At 46.5% G+C, this 12174-nt stretch overlaps 1 long non-coding RNA gene across 1 annotated transcript; it reads right to left on the bottom strand.

Annotated features, from left to right (window-relative positions):
• Nucleotides 1-6871: 6871 nt before the first annotated feature.
• LOC308479158 lies at nt 6872-11063 on the bottom strand. Its single transcript, XR_013987515.1, has 3 exons — nt 10896-11063; nt 7215-7369; nt 6872-7018 (listed from the first exon to the last, which is right to left on the bottom strand). It is a non-coding gene; the product is annotated as an uncharacterized lncRNA (long non-coding RNA).
• Nucleotides 11064-12174: the final 1111 nt, after the last annotated feature.

Below are 12174 nucleotides of genomic sequence, written 5' to 3'. Positions count from 1 at the left end.
CCACTGGTTACTGTTTGGCAATGTGCCAGAGATCTAATAAATTTGGTATTTGTTACTATTGCTGACCAATTCCTGATGTTAAAAAATCTGGAATATTTTAAACACTATTTGTTAATGGGGGTTGTGGGAGGAGAAAACTACATTTCTGATCAGATCCACTTTTGTAAACACATCATGCTATTGGTGTGTATTTATATTTCCACATTTCACAGAGCTATGATGTGATGGTGTGGGTACAGTGTGAGTTCCCTGTTAATAATTTTCTCTGTCATTGCCTAAAAGCAGGCAAGGCCTTTTTTAATATGTCACTTTCCAGTCACATGCTGTTCCTGGCACAAAAAGAAAAAAGCTTAAGACTCCCGAAAATAGGTCATGCTCTTATTTGCCCAAGCTTCAGTGGAGGCATGGAACAGAATAGGTTTGATGTATGTTTAGCCTTGTATGTTTGGCCTTGACTACCAGTAACAGACGTTTTGCAGAAAGCTGTGGGGAGTTCATGATTGTAGTAATTTTGTAGGCGTCTTTATTTTTCCTTTAGCTTATTTTATGGGGAGAGATGCTCCTCTGTCACAGGGAGCATCGATGCCTTCGTAGGAAATACTTTGGCAAAACAGTCTGCCTAGGTTAAATTGGCATATACTGCAGGATCTTGTTCTTAAACCTTGCAGATCAAAGAGGCATGATATCCCTAAATTACTTTATATGGCAATACAGTGGTACCTCAGGTTACAGACTCTGCTAACCCAGAAATAGTACCTCGGGTTAAGAACTTTGCTTCAGGATGAGAACAGAAATCGTGCAGCGGAAGCGGGAGGCCCCATTAGCTAAAGTGGTACCTCAGGTTAAGAACAGTTTCAGGTTAAGTATGGACCTCCAGAACAAATTAAATTCTTAACCTGAGGTACCACTGTAAAGTAAAGCATGCTGGGACTGAGTGTTGTGTCGGCTGGGGGCTAGGATGACCCCCAGACATACGACAGGAATGTTTCCAGCCTGACTCTCCCTTCAGCGTTCAGTGTGCAGCTCTAGGGAGTTTCTACAGCCTTCCCCGACGATTTATAATGACTCCAGTCTTGGAGACACTGAGCGCACATTCAGAGTCCAGCAGAGATAAATGCAGACAGAGCTAGGCTGGAGTTGTGAACACTAAAAGCTACTATATTAAGCATTATGCAGAACATGTCTCCTCTCTCTCGCTCGTCTTCCTCAAAGAGAAGTCAGAAGTGAAAGCAAAAACAAACGGAAACAGAGTACAGTAAACGTCCGCTCCGCTGATTCCAACAATTGGTGCTGGAATGCATAACACAGACATGTGATGAGCCAATCCTACACAGTATCTGCACTGTGAAAGGAATAGAAATCCAACACTGAGTAGGTGGGTCCTAAGCAAAAAAAAAAAGGTGGGGTCAGAGCAAAAGGGAAGCCAGCCAACCCCTTCGCTCAAGAACTGCTGGCCACTGCCCTATGTGGTGAGCTGCATGAGCCTCTTTGAGAAGAATCTTCTAGTTCTGACCTGGTTCTCTCAGCCCAGGCTTCCCATTAGACTCTTTCCAGCCTAAGAGGAGCCAAAGGACTTCCTTTTCCATTTGGATTAGCTCATGGGAAGCCCTACTTGTGACCTATAGGTATCAAGTTGGCCACAGTAAGGGTGGTCCACTGTTATGTTCCTTCTTGAACAAGGCCTACCAGAGCTCTAGCATGTCCTGCATTTCTCACCATGCTGCTCTAGCAGAGTCCTCCTGTCTTGTGGTTTGATCTCTGATCCTGATTTTTCTTCAGCATTCCTTACTTTGTTTTCCAGCTCAGCCACTTGATCACTTTTGGATTCTGGTAAGTCATCTGACACTGGACTCTTGTTCCTAGCTTTTGGTATTCTCCAGACTGCTGCCCATTGGCCCATACCTGACAACATACTCTGACACCCTTGCCTTGGCCCCTGCTCACCACCACCACTCCAGCCCTATTTGAGGCCAGTGTGGTGTAGTGGTTAAGAGTGGTAGACTCGTAATCTGGTGAACCGGGTTCGATTCCCCGCTCCTCCACATGCAGCTGCTGAGTGACCTTGGGCTAGCCACATTTCTCTGAAGTCTCTCAGCCTCACTCACCTCACAGAGTGTTTGTTGTGGGGGACGAAGGGAAAGGAGATTGTTAGCCGCTTTGAGACTCCTTAGGGTAGTGATAAAGCGGGATATCAAATCCAAACTCTATGAAACTAGGCCACGTGTTGCAAGCTGCCCACCCTGTCCTAGGGCCTATGTTTGTAATAATAATTGTACCCCGCCTATCTGACTGGGCTTCCCCAGCCACTCTGGGCGGCTTCCAACAAAGATTAAAAACACACTAAAACACCAGTCATTAAAAACCTCCCTAAACAGGGCTGCCTTCAGATGTCTTCTAAACGTCAGATAGTTGTTTATCTCTTTGACATCTGATGAGAGGGCGTTCCACAGTGCAGGCACCACTACCAAGAAAGCCCTCTGCCTGGTTCCCTGTAACTTGGCTTCTCACAGTGAGGGAACTACCAGAAGGCCCTCAGCACTGGATATCAATGTCCGGGCAGAACGATGGGGGTGGAGATGCTCCTTCAGGTATACTGGGCCGAGGCCATTTAGGGCTTTAAAGGTCAACACCAACACTATGAATTGTGCTCGGAAATGAACTGGGAGCCAATATAGGTCTTTCAAGACTGGAGTTATGTGGTATCAGTGGCCACTCCCAGTCACCAGTCTAGCTGCTGCATTCTGGATTAGTTGTAGATTCTGGGTCACCTTCAAAGGTAGCCCCATGTAGAGCGTGTTGCAGTAATCCAAGCGGGATTATGCACCATTCTGGTGAGACAGTCTGCGGGCAGGTAGGGTCTCTACCTGCATACCAGATGGAGCTGGTAGACAGCTGCCCTGGACACATAATTGTCCTGTGCCTCCATGGACAGCTGTGAGTCCAAAATGACTCCCAGGCTGTGCACCTGCTCCTTCAGGGGCACAGTTGTCCCATTCAGGAACAGGGAGTCCTCCACACCTGCCTGCCTCCTGTCCCCCCAAAATAGTACTTCTGTCTTGTCAGGATTCAACCTCAATCTGTTAGCCACCATCCATCCTCCAACCACCTCCAGACACTCACACAGGACCTTCACCGCCTTCACTGGTTCCAATTTGAAAGCGACGTAGAGCTGGGTATCATCCGCATACTGATAGTAGTATGTAGTAACAGTGTAGATTTAGGCATGTCTACACAGAAGTATGTGCCACCGTGTGGGGTTCCTCCCAGGTAAAGGTGTATAGTGGTGATCCTTACAGCTTCAAAATCTGGCTAAAGCTGAAGCAAACCCAAAGCCCAATTATTACTTCCAAAAGGTAATGACTGTTATTTTAGAAATGCTGATACTTTTTAAAACAAACAAATACTCACACAGGAGGCCTTTTTGGACATTGTTTTGTGTTGGTTTTTATAACTGTTTACAGAGTGCTGCCAAAAGCGTGATAGGACTTCCTTCCTGTGTTGAGCATTTCCTGTCAAGTCTTTTTTTGCCACTGTTGCTTCTTGTTCCATGGCCCATGTGGTCTGGTTTCTTGTCGCCCACATTAATTCAAGAGAGTTTCGTGCCGTGGTGATAAATGGCTGCAACTAGGTTCCTTTGAAGGTCTGGAATCCCAGACCAGCATATTAAACATCGGTCGTCAGAGCTTAACAAAGAAACTGAATTTGAACTAAAAGAGGGAAAGGAAAGGAAATTGCAAACTTAATCCTTCTTGCCATACAAATGACTAAAGCAGGGTTGGTGAACCTGTGAGCCTCTTTTTCTTTTATCCTCTTACTCCACGGAGTGCAGGGATCCAGAATTGGCCTCCACAGTCACTGACGGACTCACTGTTAAAATCATATTTATGGAAGACAATCTTACTCGGCTATGAGTGATCGCCAAACAAGAAGAAGATGATATTTCCTCATTACTCCCTACAACAATAATCCTCTAGAGTCCATTAGCCAGAGTGACTGGACCAAGAGCACCCCATGAGCTCTGTGACCGAGAAGAAATGTGAAGCTGGGTCACCCTTGCCTAAGTAAAACACTTTAGCCATTACTTCACACTGGCTCTTTTTTTGCATCTCTGCACTTGCTGCCTACCTCTTAATGCATCCAGACCTTTTAATACATTGTGGGGGGGCGGGAATCCAGTACCCAGTTAAGCTCTAGTACAGTGGTTCTCAACCTGTGGGTCCCCAGATGTTGTTGGACTACAACTCCCATCATACCTGGGCTCTGGCCTTGCTAGCTAGGGGTGATGGGAGTTGTAGTTCAACAACATCTGGGGACCCACAGGTTGAGAAAGGTTGCTCTGGTACAAGGCCAGGAGCCAGTTTTGGCTCTTGATCCTCATTCAGTGGGACTACATCAGTTTACAGGGGGGAATGAGAAATTCTTTCGTGCATGTATGCATTGAATTATGCAGCATACATGTTTCATTAATGCACATCTGAAGCTGCAGCAGCCTTAAAGAAAAAAGGAGGAGAGAAATGAGTGGCAAAAAAATAATTTCAGCTACCTTAAACTGAAGACAGCGTGCCTAAAGTGCTGCCTGTAGAAACTGTTGAATTGGCGCAGTGCGATCAACCTCCCCAGAAAGCAATGCAAGCAGACAAACTCTGACCACAAGCCACCTTGTGATCCACAATCAGCTATTAGGGACCAACCACCAGCTCAGCTGTGATTGGGCCAGAGCAATGGTTTCTGCCAGAGGTTAGTATGGGTGTTAACACCAGTGGCGGAGCTTCAAGCTCCGGAGAGGGGGGCAGAGAGCAGGCGGGGGCGTGGCTGGCACACATCCTGGGGGCATGGCGCACCACCCGCAGGGGCATGACACGTGTCCTGGGGGCATGGCGTGGCACCCAGCGTGGGCGAGGGGGCAGCCATGATGGCACCCCACTGGGATTGTGCCACCAGGGGCGGTGCGCTCCCCCCGCACCCCTGTTCCTCCACCAGTGGTTAACACCAGTCTCAATAGTATGTCTTGCCATGGCTCATGGCTCCTTGGTTGGCTGTGAAGTCTCTGGATGCTATCTATGTTTGGGGTTTGCAGACTTTGAAGGTGCCAGGGAGGTATCAGTGCACTGTGCAACAATTACAGATTGTGCTTCTAGATAAAACTCATCCAATCCTTTTAGAAGTTAAAAGCTGAGGTCCTGTTGAGGTGCAAAGTCTGAAATGAAAGCTGTTAATTGCCATTCCATATTATAGATGGTGAAAGTACAAAGGAAACTTATGCCACAGCTGATGACTCAGTGCTATGTGGGAAAAGGCATGTGTAGGTAGATTGTGTGCCTAGCAAAACTGGTCTGGCCTGATCAGAAACAGATGCTCTCCATTTCTAAATTCATTTGTTCCCAGGAGGCTATTTGGCAGAATGAGTTTTCTAAATTCCATGTGCATTGTGACGATTGAATGCCCTTATTTGCAAATTTATTTAAGCCCCCAAGTGGACAGAGAGAATACTTTTGATGTTTGGTCTCAGATAACTGGGTTCCATTCATACAAACAATCAGCTACTTGGTAGCTGGTTGAAATTCCTGCATGAAGGCTGCTCTGCTTAACAAGTATTTTATTTTCTGATGGTTGCTGGATAAATCAGCTACTTGCCATCACAAAGCCAATGCAAACAGTCTCTTATGATGTGTAGAGACATGGTGCAGTTACTGGAACTACTTGGTAATTTAACTGGCTACAAACAGTTATGTTTGTAAAGCACCATACATGCAGTCACAATTTTAAGTAGCCACAAAATGTGTGTTTTCTTAGTTGTGTAAAGGTACATCTCAATCTTTCTATCTTTCTATATTGCAGAATGTTTGTGGAATAGTATGTGAGATCTGGCCTCTTTTTCTTTGTCCGCAGCATAGGGGTTTGAAGAAGGGAGATACCCGGTTACTGGAATTAATTGCTATCTCACAGTCTTCTCCAAGTTGGTGCCCTCCAGATGTTTTTGAACCACAGCTCCCATCAGCTGTGCTGGCTGGCCCCATGTAAAACTTTCACCTGCTGGTTTTAACAGATCAGGCTGCTGTTGAAGGTACACATGCAACCCTGGCTGCTCTTTTCTGGTTAATTGGCAAACCTACATTGCGAATGTCATGTCTGTTTTCTCTACAATAACTAGCAACCTCCTTTCCAAAAAAAAAATTAAATAGAAATGCAATACATATTAAAAACTAATATAGTGCAGCATTTAAGATGTTAAGGTTATTTATTTGCCACACTTATACACCTTTCTGCCAAAGCAGAACAAGTATTATGGGAATCATAGACTGAGAAAGGGAAATAAATTCCTTGAATCACAGAGCCAGAAAATAAGTTCCAGACATTCAAAAACTTTCCTAAGAGATAACCTATCCCTCTCTTAAGCAGAGGCCACTTTAAGGGGAAGATTATTTGAGCTGTTACAAGAGAGATATCAGAACAGAAATATAGATGCATTTGCATAGCTTGTTGCAGATGGCAGGAGCTTTAAAGTGAATCTTGTGTCCTGCCAGGGTAGATACATATCTGGCTGACAATAAAAACTCCCGCCACAAATCCAAGTGCTGATAAAAGCATGTGAAAGAGGATGTCCTCTGTATGTGTGGCTTGTTTGATTCTTAGATTTTTGTTTCTTATTGCCATTGAATATTCTTTCTTCCCCAATCTGAGGCTGCTGTGTTTGTGTGTGTGTGTGTGAGTGTGAGAGAGAGAGAGAGAGAGAGCAAACTCTCACTGCCTAACATCCCATCCCATTCGTCACTCAGCTTGCTTTGCGCTGGCCTGTATTCCGAAGCAAACTTTTTGTGTCCTAACGTTTGACCATTAGAGGCAAATGCATCCTGTTTTATATGTTGCCATCTAGTGGAACATGTGAATAAGAACAGATCTGGTATATGAGGAGTTTATATGATGAGTTGGCTAGTTTGCCAGAAATTGTCATTTAACTATAAACACTACAAATGGTTTCCTGTGGATTCTTGTTGCCTGGCCATTGCTAATCCCAAATCTGCAAAGAAATCAAGATTGGATTATTTTCATTTTGGTTTCAGATGAAAACATTCTACTTCTAAGCATCAATTCGTCGTCCTAGGATGGATCTTCATGTAGTAGCCAAAATAGAACCATCCACACGAGTGTGAGATTATGAGTAGGCATGTATGCTTGGGGGAACCAATATCTATATATAGATAAAATAATCACACCATTTTACTCTTAATACCCAGCATCCTTCCAGGATTTGGTCTGAAGGCATATGGCACAGCCTCTTAGGTGATCTTTTGCACATCTCAGTCTGGTGAGATCTAACTCTGGCCTGGATAGGAGACTGCCTGCAAATCCCATTACATTGCTGCAATTTCTGTATTGGAAGAAAGGTGGGATAGAAATGTAATAAAATAATGTCAGACATTCACTGGCCTTCCTTTTGGCTCTTTTTGCGTGTTTTAACTTGAACGGAATGTGTCCTTGAACTTTGATAATGCCTCTTGCATGCGTAGATGGCAAGATTGGCCTGCCCATGAGGTAGACTGAAGCAGCCGCCTTGGGCGACGGAATCCTGTGGGTGGCATCACTGCAAACTCCTTGCCTACCACCTCACAAGATCTCACCAGAAGACACTGCTGCTTAACTTCAGTAAGCGTGACCTTGACAGGAGGTGGCATCTTTCTGTTTCGCCTCAGGCAGCAAAATGGGACAGGTGGAGAGACATATGTAGAGATACCATTGATTTTTCAGTGGTTGCCATTTAGCCTTTTGTGTAAAGCTAAGAGTTGCATCCATTGCTCTGCCCCCTTTTACTTATGTTCCCCATCCTGGTCTAAGGACACAGAACAGAGTGAAGAAGTCTGGCTGGAATCTGAAGGCCATGTCTGGTCCATCATATAGGAGTTGTAGGGAACCAGTCAGTGGGGGAAGTGGATTCTCAATAATATGTTGGCCATTTCTGTTTGCTGTTTTTTATTGCAGGAGGAGATTGCCTTGGGATTATTCGAGCCTTGGAGTCAGCTAGGAAGATGTTTGCAAGAGAGCTAAAACAGAATTTCTCAAGATGTCAATGGCTGTTGAAATTTAAAAATTCAGCTTTGCTTTTGAAATTTTATTTCTTTAGACTGTGGGGTGCATGCTTTTTTTTACTGGCAATGCAGACAATGTTTCTTGATTGGTTCCTTAATCCTACCTTACCCCTTTCAAGAGTGGCCAATTTTGCTTTGTTGCTCTTTTACAGTTATTATTTCTGCTGCTTTTTCTGTGGCTTTCCTATTGTTTTTAGATGTTCTATGGTGGTTTTGTATTTTTATTAAATATGATTCTGTATTTGTCTAATGGAAGCTGCCTTGTCAGGATCCTAGTCCTAAAAGACAGCCTAAAATATCTTAACTAATAAATATTGAATGCCAAATATCAAGTAGCATTAAATATTGTATACAGCAGTGCTGAGCATTGGATATCAGAATAAAGTCTACAGAGGACTATAAGGCTGTGGATTTGGTTTTTTTTAACGCAGGCACATATATTTGACCTTTATCATGATCATACAAAAGCCTTCTTAGCATAATGCATTTGATGAAAGCTTTCTTTACATCTGTTTAATTCTGTGCATTCTCACTTGGAAATAAGCCACACTGAAATCATTAGCATTCGCTTCTGAGCTTCTGTGGTTAGAATTGTGCTGTTACCTGGGCCTTACTTTCGGGCATAATGACCCTTACTTCTGAGTAAACATACAAAGGATTGTGCTCCACTGTAGCTTTTAATACACACATGCCCTTTTTGCTAATTTTTTTATTTATCCATCATAAAAAACACCACTCCCTGATTCTGTAGACACAGCAACTAACTTAGATTACAGCTGTGCTGAACTTCACCCACAGCGTGTACTGGGAGGTGGGGCAACGCCTTGCTTTCCGTAACTCAGTAACTTCCTCGTGAAGATGACCCGCGTGGATAAAAGGCCCACGCTTTAGAGCTGGCGAACCCGCCCCCACTCCACAGTGTGGAAACGACGTCCCCTCGAAATTCAGGGTGACGCTGGAAGTTAAAAGACCTGATCCCATGTGGCTCGACGGCGAAGACTCCCCTTAAGCTGTTGCTATGCTGAAGAAGTTGCCTAGCGCATACTTAAGAGAAGGGCGCGGGGCAATGGAGAAGTCGGGATAATAGAGGGGGCGGTGTCAGGACCGCGGAGAAAGAGGAGTGATGGCTGCAAGGTTGGACGGCGGAGGGGGGCGGGAGGGAGGAGCAGGCTGGCCCAGAAATGCGGGAGCGAATACACGTGTGCTACGTGCAGCGCCCGCTGCTCCCCTGGGTCCTAGAGAGTTCCTCAATGGGGCGCCACCTCCGTGGGGTGCGGTGGGGTGGCTGCCTTGTCGATCGGCTCTTTGGCTCCATCATCCCTCTTTGCTGGGTCGACCCCCGAGGGGAGCCTCATGCCTCTCCCCCCTCCGCCAGCCCAACACGCCCTCCCTCCCTCTGGTAATAATGCTCGATGTGTTTCTTCACCAATGGAGGCGCTTCCTTCGACTCCCCTCGCCGGCCTCCATAAGGCAGACCCCTGCCAGATGCGGAGGGGGTGGGGAGGGGGCCTGGCTGCGTCCGGGGTGGGTTGCGCCTCCCTTGGAGAAGCTGACACCAGAGGGGGCTGCCCCTTCCCTTTGTCCTGCTCATCGGCCTCGACGGGAGCAGTGGCCCGGAGTAGGGGCCCGAGGGGTTGTCTGTTTGCTAACCTGCACGCCTTTAGGGCTGCTCACCCCCCCCCCCCCAGGATCACCTGGCCCGAACCCCAAGTTCCTCACCCACTCCCAGTAATGAAATTGGGGGTGCGGAGGCAGGATTAGAGTAGCATGGAAGACTACACGGGGGGGGGGGGGCGATACTCATCCGGAGGGTTGGGACAGCTGCTGCAGGATTGCTGGAAGCGATACAGGGGGGACACATCCCCGCTAGTGCGGGGTTGGTAGCGGAACCCACGAGCTTTGTGCAATACTAAAGGAGGGAGGCATAACTACTAAGGAGTTCGGGGTGGGAAGAGATTACAATGGGCGTCTCCAGATTTGGGGTGTGTGTGTGTGTGTGTTGGGGTACTATTGAGAAGATGGCTTGATCTGTTTTCTCTTAAGCGTAGGAAACAGTACAGCCACCTCTGAGGACACACCGTGGGTGCTGAAGAAGGAGGTCTGGAGCGGACCCCTTCAGCAACCTTTGTCAGTGGCTCCATTTGGGGAGGGGGGGGGAGAAGAGGAGGAACCTCTTTTGTGCACAACTTTTGGAACAGTTCCAATATCTCCCCCACCCCACCCCCTTGGAAGGGAGCCCGGTCTTTGCTGGAAGCGAAGGGGTTCTGCTGGGGAAGGAAGGATTATAAAACGGGGGGCGGGGGTGATGGTGTCAGTTCATCTCATGGAGAAGGTATGGGGCGGGGAGGGGAAAGGTTGTGGCCCGGTGTGGGGAGAGGAACAGCGACAAAGCTACCTTTTGGGGGGGGGAAGCCCCACCAGGGAGAACAGATCAGTGGGCGGAGCACTATTAACAACTGCCAGCTCCCCGGTGGATCACCGCCCCTCCCCCTGAAGCGTGGCACTGTTTATCAAAATAGCCTAGACGTTAAGGCTGCAGCCTTACGCTCGAGAATAAATCCTATTGAGCTCAGTGGGGCCTACTTCTAAGTAAACCCGTGGTAGGATTGTTAGATAGTTGCGCCGAGCAGTGCCCCCCCCGCCCTCTTCCTCCCATCCAACCATTCATTCCCATTGTCCTGGGGACTCCAGTGATCTGCCTACAGTCCCCTCTGAACCAAGGGGCCTCCAAGTCTTGTAGGAGCGCTAGGAAGCGACAGGGATAGCAGTGTTACAGTGCGGTCGTCCCCCCCCCCCCTTTGCCCCACGCACTGCTTTGCACTGGAAAGGGAAGGCTTCCCCACTGCACAGAGCTAGGCGCAGACAATGAAACAGCTCGGCCTCCCTCCCCCTCTGACGTCCCCCCAAGCCCTGGCCTATCCCAGAGAATAGAGAGGCTCTTTAAAAAAAGAAGTGCCGGCACTGAGGTGGCTGTCAGCTGTGAAGGATCCCTCCGCACATGTAAACATAGATCATAAAGGCGAAGAAGGTGGATTAGAGAGTAGAGACCCATGTGGTTGGCGTTCTCTGCATGGAGCTCATTAGCTTAGAGGCCTCTAGTGATCCCCTGTTGCTGGCGAAACTGAAGGGAATCTGTCATTGCAGCAGTCACGTTGTAGGTCCCCACCCCCACGCCACAAAGACAAATCCTAAAGTTTTGCACAACAGGACTAAACGAGATTTTGCCAATCCTGCGGTACTCCTGCTCTACTTAATTTAATAAGAAGTTTGGAAAAGGCCTTTATCTTTTGGTTGAGGAGCCATTAACTTATACAGAACATAATATTTTAGGGATAAAATAATTGTGGTTTAATAATGGAATCCTCTCCCTCTCCCTCTCTCTCTCTCTCTCTCTCTCTCACACACACACACACACTTGGGATAGATTATATGTATCCTCATTTTATTCCTCATTAGTTCTAAATTTAAAACAGCAGTATTATTCTGAAGGAAATGGACTGAAGATTGCAGTCTTGTAACAAAATGCATGGTACTAAAAATGATCCATAACTACTTGAAAAGCCACCCACAATTTTTATCATGTGATGTTGACTATGGTGATCAAATGTATAATCTGTGCATGACTTAAAATGTACAAGCCACACAATAAACTTCCCTTAGTGTCCCCCTCCCCACTATTAGAGCTAAAATGCAAGCATAAACGTATCTATCCAGAAGGAAGTCCTACTGAGTTAAATGGGGCTTACTCCCAAGTAAATAAGTTATAATTGCAGCCTTAAGCATTCTCTTGGAATCAATACAAAACCACATGATTTTGATCATAGCTTTAGACAGAACTTTCCAAATTTTTCATGTTGGTGATACACTTCTTAGACATGCATCATTTCATGACAAAGTGATCCAGTTTTCCTAGCAAACCTGAGATTAAACTAACCCCTTTCCAGCCCCAGCAGAAGCACTGGGAGTGTTTGTGCAGACACACCTACACACTGCAGCCAACACACTAACGTTTTGCAACACACAATTTGGAAAGCTCTGGCTTCTCTAAAGATCAGGATCAAGAAATAATTGGGTTATGGGAAGTTACAAA

This window comes from Podarcis pityusensis (assembly GCF_964106645.2).
Source record: "Podarcis pityusensis genome assembly, chromosome: 6".
NCBI lineage: Eukaryota > Metazoa > Chordata > Lepidosauria > Squamata > Lacertidae > Podarcis > Podarcis pityusensis.
Note: the sequence above shows the minus strand (reverse complement) of the source record. Positions and strands in the feature narration are given on the sequence as shown.